Source organism: Balaenoptera acutorostrata, chromosome 13, assembly GCF_949987535.1.
Source record: "Balaenoptera acutorostrata chromosome 13, mBalAcu1.1, whole genome shotgun sequence".
Classification (NCBI taxonomy): Eukaryota; Metazoa; Chordata; class Mammalia; order Artiodactyla; family Balaenopteridae; genus Balaenoptera; species Balaenoptera acutorostrata.
Window position 1 is genome coordinate 35,514,310 of NC_080076.1, and position 15,361 is coordinate 35,529,670.

Below are 15,361 nucleotides of genomic sequence, written 5' to 3' on the forward strand. Positions count from 1 at the left end.
GTACTAGCCAATCAGAAGTAGAGAAAAATATTTCTATTGGTTGTTCTTTATGAAAGCACTTGTAGCATTTTGTCCATCTAAACACTTCTAGATGGTCAGGGTGACTGTGACTAACCAGAAACCAGATGGACCTCACACATGTAATAGCTCTAGATTTCCAATTTTAGATAGATACTTACTTTCCCAGAATATGAGGTCTTTTCAGAACAGACTAGTGTCCTGCCCCGGTGCTGGCTTCCACCAGGCATGCTGGGCACACTTCCATAATAATGGTGATAATGAATATTTGTGTAACACTGTCTAGGATTTTTTTTAACCTTATCTTATTTGGCTCTCATAACCCTACAAAGCCAGTAGTAAAAATTTCTCCATTTTACAGATGAGGAAACAAGCTAAGGGAGGTTACATGATTTGTCTGAGTCGTTTACACATTAAATGAGGAACCCAAGCCTTGAAGTTGGGTCTAATTCACTCTACTACTTTAGAGAAATATGCTTAGGCTTTAAGAGCCCTTCAAGGTTCCCTTGATGCCTAAAAAGTAGAAAAAGGACAAGGTCTCCAAGACCATATAAGACCACCTACATTCTCAATTGTTTTCTTCATCTCAGTCAACAGGACTGCTCACCGTCCTGAAAACATATATTGTATATCTGCTGCCATGGCCTTCTTTAAAGCTCCATCCCTGATCTTCAACTACTGAGGTCTACCTTTCCTTCAAGTTCAGGTTTAGGTTTAATGTCACATCTACAGTGAAGACTTTCTGCAGTAGAAGTAACATCCTCCTCTCTCCCACAAACACACACAATTATGGCTTAGGTTTTCCCTATATCTCCTGCCTGGACTTCATGTCCCATCCTACTAGGGCTATTTGTATACCAAGGCTATCTTCTCTATTAAGCTATGAGGGCATCAAGAACTCCCACATACCTAATTCACAGCCTTAGTCATATTAAGGTTCAATGAATGTTGTATTGACTGAAAAAAAAAATATAACTCACTAAATGTTGAGAGTTATGTTTTATTTGGGGACCTTACTGAGGACTATAGCCCAGGAGACAGAGTCTCAGATAGCTCTGAGGATCTGTTCCAAAGAGGTAAGGGAGGAGTCAGGTTATATAGAAGTTTTTGCTGAAAAACAAACATGTAGTTGAACATCTGCTAATCACAAAAACCAGACATCTCAAGTTAATGATTTTAGTGCTTTTCTACATATGGGAAGATGCAAGAGTCTGGGCTCATAGAAATTATTCCTTTGATATGCACCCTAACTGTATATCTAGGGTCAGTATCCTGTTTTTCTCCATCCTGAAATATCCACAGGGCACATAATCTAGGGCAGCTGCAGTGGCTGATGGCTTGATAGCCAAAACATTTGTTGCTTACTGAAGTGGCAACATTCTTTGTCCACAGCTGGTTGGCCATACTTCTAAACTGTAGCCATTGCATTTCTTTTGTTGTTAGCTTTCTGTCTTTTTACTCATTTGCTATCCCTAAGGAAAGAAACACATACCTTAGGTTCCCTTCTGTATTCCTTCACAGAATGTAACACAGAGGAAGTATGAAATCAATACTTGCTTAATGAATCATTAAGCTTGTGTTAGCCTATGCTTTTCATGGGGATCATCCAAAGTTCACCACAGTCCAAATTATGAAGTAAGGTGGCTCATTTTGGGTTTTCTTCTTTTATTTTTTTCTTTCCCTCAGTAACTCAGCTACTGGCTCTCCTCAAGTTGTAACCTGGCTTTGTTAGGACCCATATTTATGCCACCTCTATGTTTGTCTCCCTAGGCAGCACTCATGGATTCAGACTCTACTTTTCCCAGTATGGGCAATATGTCCCATTTCCTTAGGGTCCTGCTTTGTCAATGCTTAATGACTACTATTTGATTCATGTGTTAGCCTTCCTAGAACTAGCAGTATTATACTGGAGTTTTCTGAAGAGAAAATGCTTTTAATTTTAGTGGTTTTGGAACAACTTTCTTTTCCTTTATTTTTTTTTTTTTGGGGGGGGGGCTACAGTTGCATTACAATGTTGTGTTAGTTTCTGCTATACAGCGAAGTGAATCAGCTATTTGTACACAAATATTCCTTCTCTTTTGGATTTCCTTCCCATTTAGGTCACCACAGAGCACTGAGTAGAGTTCCCTGTGCTATACAGCAGGTTCTCATTAGTTATATATTTTATACATAGTAGTGTATATATATATCAGTATCAATCTCCCATTTAATCCCACCCTCCTCCCCCTTTGGTGTTCATACATTTGTTCTCTATGTCTGTGTTTCTGTCTTTGCTTTGCAAATAGGTTCATCTGTACCATTTTTCTAGATTCCACATATATGTGTTAATATGCAATATTTATTTTTCTCTTTCTGACTTACTTCACTCTGTATGACAGTCTCTAGGTCCATCCACATCACTACAAATCTCCCAGTTTTGTTCCTTTTAATGGCTGAGTACTATTCCATTGTATATATGTACCACATCTTCTCTGCCCATAAATCTGTCAATGGACATTTAGGTTGCTTCAATGTCCTGGCTATTGTAAATAGTGCTGCTGTGAATATTGGGATGAATGTGTCTTTTTGAATTATGGTTTTCTCTGGGTATATGCCCAGTAGTGGGATTAGGGGGTCATATGGTAATTCTATTTTTAGTTTTTTAAGGAACCTCCATACTGTTCTCCATAGTGGCTGTATCAATTTACATTCCCACCAACAGTGCAAGAGGGTTTCCCTTTTCTCCACACCCTCTCCAGCATTTACTGTGTGTAGATTTTTTCATGATGGTCATTCTGACTGGTGTGAGGTCATACCTCATTGTAGTTTTGATATGCATTGCCCTAATAATTAGTGATGTTGAACATTTTTCATGGACCTCTTGGCCATCTGTATGTCTTCTTCCTTGGAGAAATGTCTATTTAGGTTTTCCACCCATTTTTGGATTGGGTTATTTGTTTTTTTGATATTGAGCTGCATGAGCTGCTTGCATAGTTTGGAGATTAATCCTTTGTCAGTTGCTTCATTAGCAAATATTTTCTCCCATTCTGAGGGTTGTCTTTTCATCTTGTTTATGGTTTCCCTTGCTGTGCAAAAGTTTTTAAGTTTCTTAGGTCCCACTTGTTTATTCTGTCCTTATTTTCATTTCTCTAGGAGTTGGGTCAAAAAGGATCTTGCTGTGAATTATGTCATAGAGTGTTCTGCCTTTGTTTTCCTCTAAGAGTTTTATAGTGTCTGGCCTTACATTTAGGTCTTTAATCCATTTTGAGTTTATTTTTGTGTATGGTATTAGGAATTGTTCTAATTTCATTCTTTTACATGTAGCTGTCCAGTTTTTACAACACCACTTATTGAAGAGGCTGTCTTTTCTCCATTGTATATTCTTGCCTCCTTTATCAAAGATAAAGTGACCATATGTGTGTGGGTTTATCTCCGGGGTTTCTATCCTATTCCATTGATTTATATTTCTGCTTTAGTGCCAGTACCATACTGTCTTGATTACTCTACTTTGTAGTATAGTCTGAAGTCAGGGAGCCTGATTCCTCCAGCTCCTGTTTTCTTTTTTATGATTGCTTTGGCTATTCGGGGTCTTTTGTGTTTCCATACAAATTGTGAACTTTTTTGTTCTAGTTCTGTGAAAAATGTCATTGGTAGTTTGTTAGGGATTGCATTGAATCTGTAGATTGCTTTGGATACTATAGTCACTTTCTCAATGTTGATTCTTCCAATCCAGGAACATGGTATATCTCTCCATCTGTTTGTATCATCTTTAATTTCTTTCATCAGTGTCTTACAGTTTTCTGCATACAGGTCTTCTGTCTCCTTAGGTAGGTTTATTCCTAGGTATTTTATTCTTTTTGTTGCAGTGGTAAATGGGAATGTTTCCATATTTTCTCTTTCAGATTTTTCATCTTTAGTGTATAGGAATGCAAGAGATTTCTGTGCATTAATTTTGTATCCTGCTACTTTACCAAATTCATTGATTAGCTCTAGTAGTTTTCTCGTAGCATCTTTACAATTCTCTATGTATAGTATTATGTCATCTGCAAACAGGGACAGCTTTACTTCTTCTTTTCTGATTTGGATTCCTTTTATTTCTTTTTCTGCTCTGATTTCTGTGGCTACATCTTCCAAAACTATGTTGAATAATAGTGGTGAGAGTGGGCAACCTTGTCTTGTTCCTGATCTTATTGGAAATGGTTTCAGTTTTTCACCATTGAGAATGATATTGGCTGTGGGTTTGTCATATATGGCCTTTATCATGTTGAGGTAAGTTCCCTCTACCCCTACTTTCTGGAGAGTTTTTATCCTAAATGGGTGTTGAATTTTTTCAAAAGCTTTTTCTGCATCTATTGAGATGATCATATGGTTTTTATTCTTCAATTTGTTAATATGGTGTATCACATTGACTGTTTTGCATATATTGAAGAATCCTTGCATTCCTGAGATAAATCCCACTTGATCATGGTGTATAATCCTTTTTTTTTTTTTAAAGCAGAATTATTTATTTATTTTTATATTTATTTTTGGCTGTGTTGGGTCTTCGTTTCTGTGCAAGGGCTTTCTCTAGTTGAGGCAAGCGGGGGCTGCTCTTCATCGCGGTGCGCGGGCCTCTTCACTATCGCGGCCTCTCTTGTTGTGGAGCACAGGCTCCAGACGCGCAGGCTCAGCAGTCATGGCTCATGGGCCTAGCCGTTCCGCGGCATGTGGGATCCTCCCAGACCAGGGCTCGAACCTGTGTCCCCTGTATTAGCAGGCAGATTCTCAACAACTGCGCCACCAGGGAAGCCCGATAATCCTTTTATTGTACTGTTGGATTCTGTGTGCTAGTATTTTGTTAAGGATTTTTGCATCTATGTTCATCAGTGATATTGGCCTGTAATTTTCTATTTTTGTAGTATCTTTGTCTGGTTTTGGTATCAGGGTGATGGTGGCCTCATAGAATGAGTTTGGGAGTGTTCCTCACTCTGCAAATTTTTGGAAGAATTTGAGAAGGATGGGTGTTAGCTCTTCTCTAAATGTTTGATAGAATTCACCAGTGAAGCCATCTGGTCATGCGAAGAGTTTTAATCACAGTTTCAATTTCAGTGCTTGTGATTGGTTTGTTCATATTTTCTACTTCTTCCTGGTTCAGGCTTGGAAACTTGTACCTTTCTAAGAATTTGTCCATTTCTTCCATTTTGTCCATTTTATTGACATTTAGTGCTTGTATGAATGTCTCCTGATGCTTTGTGTTTCTGCAGTGTCAGTTGTTACTTCTTTTTCACTTCTAAATCTGTTGATTTCAGTTTTCTCCCTTTTTTTCTTGATGACTCTGGCTAATGGTTTATCAATTTTGTTTATCTTCTCAATGAACCAGCTTTTAGTTTTATTGACCTTTGCTATTGTTTTCTTCATTTCTTTTTCATTTATTTCTGATCTGATCTTTAAGAGCTCTTCTGCTAACTTTGGGTTTTTCTGTTCTTTCTCTAATTGCTTTAGGTGTAATGTTAGGTTGCTTATTTGAGGTTTTTCTTGTGTTTTGAGGTAGGATTATATTTATAAAAACTTCTATCTTATAACTGCTTTTTCTGCATCCCATAGGTTTGGGTCATCATGTTTTCATTATCATTTTTTTCTAGGTATTTTTTAATTTCCTCTTTGATTTCTTCAATGATCTCTTGGTTATCTAGTAGCATATTGTTTAGCCTCCCTGTGTTTGTGGTTTTTACAGTTGTTTTTTTTTTTTCCTGTCTTTGATGTTTAGTCTCATAGCATTGTGGTCAGAAAAGATACTTGATACGATTCAATTTTGTTAAGTTTACCGAGGCTTGATTTGTGACCCAAGATATGATCTATCCTGGAGAATGTTCCATGAGCACTTGAGATGAAAGTGTATTCTGTAGTTTTTGGATGGAATGTCCCATAAATATCAATGAAGTCTATCTGGCCTAATGTGTCATTTAAAGCTTGTGTTTCCTTATTTATTTTCATTTTGGATGATCTGTCCATTCGTGAAAGTGGGGTTTTAAAGTCCTCTACTATTATTGTGTTACTGTCGATTTCCCTGTTTATGGCTGTTAGCATGTGCCTTATGTATTGTGGTGCACCTATGTTGGGTGCATATATATTTACAATTGTTTTATCTTCTTTTTGGTTTGCTCTCTTGATCATTATATAGTGTTCTTCTTTGTCTCTTGTAATAGTCTTTATTTTATTTTATTTTTTAAATTTTTATTTATTTACTTATTAATTAATTTATTTATTTATGGCTGTGTTGGGTCTTCGTTTCTGTGCGAGGGCCTTCTCCAGTCGCGGCAAGCGGGGCCCACCCCTCATCGCGATGCGCGGGCCTCCCACCATCATGGCCTCTCTTGTTGCGGAGCACAGGCTCCAGACGTGCAGGCTCAGTAATTGCGGCTCACGGGGCCCAGCCGCTCTGCGGCATGTGGGATACCTCCCAGACCAGGGCTCGAACCCATGTCCCCTGCATCGGCAGGCAGACTCCCAACCACTGTGCCACCAGGGAAGCCCCAATAGTCTTTATTTTAAAGTCTATTTTATCTGTTATGTGTATTGCTACATCAGCTTTCTTTTGATTTCCATTTGCATGGAATATCTTTTTCCATCCCCTCACTTTCAGTCTGTATATGTCCCCAGGTCTGAAGTGGGTCTCTTGTAGACAGCATGCATGCTGGTCTTGTTTTTGTATCCATTCAGCCAGTTTGTGTCTTTTGGTTGGAGCATTTAATCCATTTACATTTAAGTTAATTATCGATATGTATGTTCCTATTACCATTTTCTTAATTGTTTTGGGTTTGTTTTTGTAGGTCTTTTCCTTCTCTTGTGTTTCCTGCCTAGAGAATTTCCTTTAGAATTTGATGCAAAGCTGTTTTGGTGGTGTGAATTCTCTTAACTTTTGCTTGTCTGTAAAGGTTTTAATTTTTCTGTCGAATCTGAATGAGATCCTTGCTAGGCAGAGTCATCTTGGTTGTAGGTTTTTCACTGTTATCACTTTAAATATGCCCTGCCACTCCTTCTGGCCTGCAGAGTTTCTTCTGAAAGATCAGCTGTTAACCTTATGGGGATTCCCTTGTATGTTATTTGTTGGTTTTCCCTTGTTGCTTTTAATATGTTTTCTTTGTATCTAATTTTTGATAGTTTGATTTATATGTGTCTTGGCATGTTTCTCCTTGGATTTATCCTCTATGGGACTCTCTGTGCTTCCTGGACTTGATTGACTATTTCCTTTCCCGTGTTAGGGAAGTTTTCAACTATAATCTCTTCAAATATTTTCTCAGACCTTTTCTTTTTCTCTTCTTCTTCTGGGACCCCTAAAGTTCGAATGTTTATGTGTTTAATGTTGCCCCAGAAGTCTCTGAGACTGTCTTCATTTCTTTTTTTATTTTAAATATAATTTAATTTTATTTTTTTTTACAGCAGGTTCTTATTAGTTACCTATTTTATACATATTAGTGTATATATGTCAATCCCAATCTCCCACTTCATCCCTCCCCCCCCAACTTTCCCCCCTTGATGTCCATATGTTTGTTCTCTACATCTGTGTCTGTATTTCTGCATTGCAAACCGGTTCATCTGTACCGTTTTTCCGGATTCCACATATATGTGTTAATATACGACATTTGTTTTTCTCTTTCTGACTTCCTTCACTCTGTATGACAGTCTCTAGGTCCATCCACGTGTCTACAAATGACCCAATTTCATTCTTTTTTATGGCAGAGTAATATTCCAATGTGTATATGTATGATATCTGTTTTATCCATTCATCTGTTGGTGGGCATTTAATTTGCTTCCTTGACTTGGCTATTGTAAATAGTGCTGCAATGAACTTTGGGGTGCATGTGTCTTTTTAATTATGGTTTTCTCTGTGTATATGCCCAGTAGTATGTCTCCATTTCTTTTCATTCTTTTTTTATTTATTCTGCCCCTCGGCAGTTATTTCTACCATCCTATCTTCCAGATCATTCATTCAATTTCCTGCCTCAGTTATTCTTCTATTGATTTCTTTTGTTGTATTTTTCATTTCAGTTATTGTATTTTTCATCTCTGTTCATTTTTTCTTTAGTTCTTCTAGGTCCGTTTTAAACATTTCTTGTATTTTCTCAATCCATGATTCCATTCTATTTGTGAGATTTTGGATCATCTTTACTGTCATTACTTTGAATTCTTTTTCAGATAGGTTGCCTATTTCCTCTTCGTTTTTATGGTCTTCTAAGTTTTTACCTTGCTCCTTCGTCTGTAACATATTTTTTTGTCATCTCATTTTCTTGGTGGGTGGGGCTGTGTTCCTGTCTTGCTGGTTGTTTGGCCTGAGGCATCTAGCACTGGAATTTGCAGGCAGTTGGGTGGAGCCATGTCTTGGTGCCGAGATGAGGACCTCCAGGAGAGCTCACAATGATTAATATTCCCTGGGGCCTGAAATTCTCTGTTAGTCATGTGGCTTGGACTTGGTGCTGCCACACAGGAGCTCAGGCCTGACCCCCAGCCTCGGAACCAAGACTCTGCAAGCCACGTGGTGTGGCAAAAAAAAAAAAAAAAAAAAAAGACAACAAACAAAAAAGAGCAGAACAATAACAAAGAATAAAAAATAAAATAAAATTAGAAAAATAAAAAATATATCAGAACAAAAAAAATGAAACAACAACAAAACAAAACAGAACCACAGCAGCAAAAAAAAAGAAAATAAAAATACAAAAAGTTTTAAAAATAAAATTAAAAGATAGGAATAAAAAAGAAAAAAGTAAAAAATTTAAAAAAAAGAGAACTTCCCTGGTGCCTCAATTATCAGTGTCCTTGCCACCACTGTGAGCTACAGCCAATCCCCACCTCCCCAGGAAGCCTTCCAAGACCTCTAGGTAGGTCTCTGGACCTGCTGTGTCAGCCCCACTTCTGTGTGTTTTCCTCTTACTTCAACTGCTCCTGAAGCTGGCCTGCCTGAAGCACAGGTGCCCATGCAGGCCAGTTGGGGCACAGACGTCCACAGGTGTGACTACAGGAGCTGGTGCAGCCAGAGGAGGACTTGGAGGGGGGCGGCACTTGGCCCACCTGGACTCACGTGGCCAGAGGAGGCCCTGTCAAGGGCAGCACTTGGGCTGCCAGGACCTCAGAGCCTTTGGCGGGGGTGGGATTCAGGTCTGGGATCTGTGCAGCTGGAAGAGGCTTTGGTGGGGGTGGGGTTTAGGCCTGGGACCTGTGTGGCAGGAAGAGGCCTTGGGTTTTGGAACAATTTTCTGATGGTGAGAACTTTAGACATCACAATAGGCAAATGACAAGGAGGTTTCAAGGCACAAAAGTACTTTTTTAGTTCTTATAAATTGCACATCACAGGCATCTGCTCAAGTACAAATGTAGCATTGCCATCATTCGTGCCTTTTAAAGAAAAATAGGAGAATGTGGGAGGAGAGGTTCCTTGTAGCCAAGTTTACCATGGGAAATGGGGTTTTTATATCTAATTGAAATACTTTATGAAGATAGACTGCTTTTTTCCTATGTTGTTTGGCATCTGGGGAGAGCCTCTCTCCAAAGGTGCAGTGAGGAGTAGGAGGACACAGGGTTGCAAGTCTGAGAGGGTTCTGTGTGACACTGGATCAGGGTTTTGCCCATGTTCTCAGTTGTACACTATCTCTTTAAGGTTTCTAAGGGTCTCTGCCATTAACATTTTATCTGATCAGCAAGTAACAAAATCTTGCTTCAGCTTCCTCCTAAGAGGGTGTTGGATTGCTGATATTTAAGGCCTCTTCCAGCAAAAACTTATATTTTTGTGAAGGCAGTTATTATTTGCCCTTTAGTGCTCCCTGGCTTTATTATTTGAGGAAAAATTCGTATGATTAAAAAATTCTTTATTTTTTTTAAACAATTATGAAAATATTTCTAATCAAGTGTTTTTCAAGCTGCTAATTACCAACCTAAAGATGAAATATTTAGACTTCTCAAATCTGACAATGTCCCTTTAAATTGCCTTTTTCTCCTGCACAGCTAGATCCACATCTGTAAATGTCTAAGTTGTGCTGCCACCCAGTCTTGTCTACAGCTACTTGATTCTGGGAGAGGCTTCCATAAAAATGATTATAGAATTTCCATGCCATACAGTGAAAAAACAATGTAGTGTGATATGATAAAGAATGGATTGAATGCAGGGAATATGAAAGTGTCTGTCATCAGATTGAAGGGGCAAAGAGAGTGGCTTCTTCTTTCTCCGGGGTGAGGTGGGGATGGAATTGCACAGATATTTATTGAGATAAGCTCACTGGACTTTCCTGAAAAATCACTTTGTTATCAGATCTTTTCTACTTTTCAGCTTCTAGCGCATACTGTCAGCCTCCTAGAAGTGTGTGTGTGTGTATCTGTGTGTGTGTGTGTGTGTGTGTTGTGATGGGGAGACAAGAAAAGAGAGAAGATTAATATTTGCTAAGTATTTATTCTCTTATTATTTTTATATATGTTAATTGAGAGCCTAGTATCTTGCTAAGTGTCTGGTACCAAGTAGGTGCTGGATTAAACTGTTGACTAAATAAAAACAGGTTTCTAATTCAATGAAACAAAATTAAAAACAAATTGAGTATTTTATTTTGGGGTGAAGTAACAATGTATTGACTGGGATTGAGGTTCTATGGGTGGAAGAAGCAAGACGAGGGATCTCGTCACTCTCTTCAGGGAGATTATAATCCCATTTAAAAAGGGGGGATTTGCACAAGGTTTAATAACAGTTTGTGGAAGTACTTAAAAAGACAATAAAAAAAGCTGTTCTAAGGCAACAAATTGTAAATGTTGAGTGAGTGGCTGTGGCAGTAAGGTGGGAATTCAGAGAATAGAGCTGTTATTTGGGGAAGGGGGGTGTGGGGAGGGGACTGTGGAACAGGACGCACAAAGGGGGATTTATCTAAATAAAAACTTTTTTTAGTAGCTACTATAAACCAAACACTCTATTAGGTCCTGGGCATACAATAATAAGATTTAGGTCATGGAAAAACTCAGAATTTCAATTAGTGGTCCTGGGCATACAATAATAAGATTTAGGTCATGGAAAAACTCAGAATTTCAATTAGTGGTTTTCAAATTTTTACAGGCTTAAAATTCACCTGGGAAACTTGTGACAATGCATATTCCTAGGACCCATCCAAAGAGACTTCAGCACGTCTGGAGTGGGACTTAGGAAGCTGCATTTAATAATTGCCTAAAATGATCGGATATAGATTATCTGGGGACTATGTTTTAGGGAACACTGATATTGAGCAGTCCTCAAAGTGTGGTCCCAGCAGCATCACCTGGGAATATATCAGAAATACAAATTCTTGGGATTCATTTTAGGCCTATTGAATCAGAAACTATGAAATTGGCCCAACAATTTGTGTGATTCTGATGCTTACTGAAGTTTAAGAACTAGGTGTGGGACTGGAAATAAATTTTGCCTCCTTCATTATTTCTCTGGACTCATTAATGAATAACATTTAAATATGTGTTTTGTATTATTTAGTTCAGTCTGAAAGCACAGTGTGGTGTCAAAAATCCAACAATAAGTCTTTGCATGAGATTAAAATACAGAGAATTGTCATAGATTAAGGAAAATGAGTTTAATTGGAAAGAACTTCATAATACCAAGTATGTGTTCATCTGTTGGTAAGTTGCAGATCAGATATTGATTAAAGCAATTGTCCTCCACATTTGTATTTTTCCTCACCTCAGTGTGAAATGGGGTTAACACTGGGACTGGAGGGAGAATGCCTGTAGTCACCTTTTGCAACTAACATAATTTCTCTCAGCTTCAGTCTTCTCTGTAATGTATAAATAATGTGTCTTACCTACCTTGCAGGGTGGTTGTAAAGATGATAATAGGGATAGCTAATATTTACTGAGGGTTTAACGCTGTGCCAGACACTGTGCTAAGTTGTTTACATGAATTATCTCTTTTAATCTTCCCAAGAACCCTATTATCATTGTCATACAAATGAGGAAATTGAGGCTTGGAGAGATTAAGCAAATTGCTTGAGGTCACACAGCTGGAAAGTATTAGAGTCAGGATTTAAATTTAGACTGTCTGGCTCAGAGCTCAAGCATATAACTGCCATGCTGGACTATAAAGTTTGAAATGAGATAGCATACAAACTGTAAAGTGCAATTCACATTGGGGAAAAGGAAGGGGTCTGTGTGCTTTACTTTGTTTATTTATAATATCATCCAAAATATTGTGCATGTAATAGGACCTCAATAAAAACCAATTGAGAGATGACAATTAAGTGTTCTTTAACTTTTTTTTTCCTAACCAAAAGGTCTTGTCTGATTATGTTCTCAATGTTATGTAACAGGCTCTAAGTGGAAATGAAACAAAAGCTTAGAACAGTTCCTAGGATAACACAGGCACTGAGAATGTTCCCTGAAGTTTCTGCCAGCTCTTGGGTTCTACCATCTATATAACATCTACCATCTATATACTAGGAGCCTTAATAAATTTTTTGTTGAATTAATAAATGGATGGACTACTAAGAATTGAAAGACTTGAACTCTAGTTATGGTTGGACTCTTACAAATCTTGAACTCTTACTACTATTGGTATGATTTAGAAGTTATTTGATCTCAGTTTCCTCATTTGCAAAATGGTAAAATAATGCCAATCCTTGCAGTTTCCAAACTGTATTATGATAATTAAATAATATAATAGATGCAAATGTACTTGTGTAACTAGAGAATGAAATATAATTTTAAATTGCTTTCATTCTTGAATTTTTACAACATTCAAAAATATTTTAAATTACTGTTTTAAAATGTGCTACACGTGCAGTAATGGTAAACAAAAAAAATAAAAATAAAAGAAGATAGAGCCCTGTGGATGGATTTAAGCCAATGCCCTTCTTGGTCAAGGGGACATGAAGAAGTGGAGATGGTTTGCTCCAAAAAGCCTGACTCCTACTGCCTCTCTGCCTGACTCAGGGAAGAAAGTCTCACACCTGTGCCCACACTGAAACAGGAAGAATTTAGATAGTGATCTCAGAGTCAGGAGTCCAGTATCCTTTGTCCAAGAACAGTTCTTAAAATGTCATCTTCAGATAGAAACAATAACCACCTAATGCCAAGTCCTTGTCTTAATTTTGGGAATTTAACAGAAATACAAAAGGCTACATTGATTAATTTTTTTTCTATAAATCATTATACAAATGATTTATGAATTTTAATTATTCTTTTCAAAAAGAAAAACTAGAATGATAAGTTAAAGCTTACTGTCTTCTTTGTCCACCATTTTCAGTTCTGTCCTCCTCACCACATGGAATCACTATGGTGAGTTTGATGTGTGTATCCTCAGTTAATTTTTAAAAAAGAACTTTATATGTTTCTCATCACATAAATAATAAACAGTACATATGTTCTGTAATTTTTTTTCAGTCACTGATTTGTTTTTGATTTCTGATCAGTGGGAATAAAAATATTTAGCTAATTTTCCTTTATGAGACAATAACTTATTAAGAATACATTTTAAAATCATGTCCACCCAACAGGTTCATGGCTTCTAAGAAAAAAACACATTTAGCACAGCTCTAGGACGCATCACATCCCATTTCCAGTAGGACAGGTGAAGCCTGACCAGAAGGGTGAAGAATTGTTAAGGGTGATTTGTAATCAATATCATGAAGCACAGTTCAAACAATGGCCAGCTTCTAAGAGCCACTGTTCAGTTGACCTGAAAATAATCTCTTCTGCTCCAGCCTGTGCTCTGTTCTCCGCCCCATCGTCCCCTCCCCAAGAGTCTTTGTGCTCTGAATCCAAATGAGTTGAGTTTGAGCTCTAGCTGCTCTCCCAAGAGCATTATTATTTTTCTTCCTTTAAATTTAAGGGTGCTAATTAATGTAGGAAAAGTTATATGCCAAGTTTGCTTTGCCTGTGGTTTCCTTAGATTAAAGGCTACAGGCAACTCCAGATCTGTGAGAAGGGCCAGTGTTATATTCTTACCCCCTGAAGGAGGCTTCAGCTCTGCTGACTCAAGAAGACTTCAGCTTTTGATTTGGAGCTGGATATTGACCCATCACTCACAGCAGAGTTATCGGCCTGCTGCCCTGGATCCAGGGAACTGGGTTCTGGCTTTGCCTGCAGCATCACCCACCCCTCCCGTCTCAGTTTCTGTTGAACCATAGCCTGCAAATGTCAATTTCATTTTGTAATGGCCGGGCAGTTGTCAGTTCTTCCAGGGGACTCAGAGAGAAAGCGCTCAGGATGATGCCCTCAGCAGCATTTTACAGTATTTTACTGTGGCTCTCCAACTTGAGCCAATCTCTCCTTCCTTCCTTGCTCCAGCCTTACCCAACCATCAACATCTTCCCTAGCCTTGGAAACTGTCATTGAACCAGCTTTTCGTAACCAGTTTCAAACTACTCCCATGTCTGGCAGATCTATTGTAATACAATTTCAATACAGAAAATGTTTTAATACAGAGAAAACAAAGTTGTTTGGGGACAACTTCCTCTTTGTAGGAGACTGCTCCTGATAAAAACAAAATCCTAGTTGACTGGATAATGAGATTCATCAAGGGTAGTGATTCTGATAAACTTATGGTGAGGAAAATCCTTTTTAATTAAACTTTAGCTTCACAACTAGTCCACAGTTATGTCTTTTTAATTCCAACTGTGGCAAGATCCCAGTTCAAGATGAGATTCTTACATGTCCATGCCTAGGAAACAGTGGGATCTGAGGCCATGCCAGAAGGAATTTCATGAAAGCTAAGTGGTCTCATAGGAGAAAAAAAACTCATGTTAAAGAAGGAAGAAGGGGAGGTGGGGGAGGGAAGTATTGGGAGTTTGGGATTAACAGATGTAAACTATTATATATAAGATAGATAAACAACAAGGTCCTACTGTATAATACAGGGAACTATATTCAATATCCTCTGATAAACCATAATAGAAAAGAATATGAAGAAGAATATATACATGTATAACTGAGTCACTTTGTTGTACAGCCGAAATTAACACAACATTATAAATCAACTATACTTCAATAAAATTAAAAATAAAAAAAGAAGGAAGGAACCAGGCATGATGATCTTGACCCACTGGCAAAGCCTCGAGTTTAGAGTAATGCTGAGGGTCACTAACAAATGACAGAAAAAGTAGTTCCACCTAAATCTCTGTAACACAGAAGGCATGAGCAATCTGGATTTAATACAACACTAACAGACTTTGACACAAGAATGGAGTGGAAGTCTGGAAGCATTCTTTCCCTTCCTAGTTCCCTTCTCCATATCACTCTCAAGTACTGTGGCTCTTTAAATAGTTCATGTACCAGTATAGGTACTTGGCGGGAAGTGCAGGCTATAGAAGGGCAGCTGAGGAGACAATGACTTCTGAGCAACAGCAGTGTCTTGTTGGAGGTATTTCTTAGA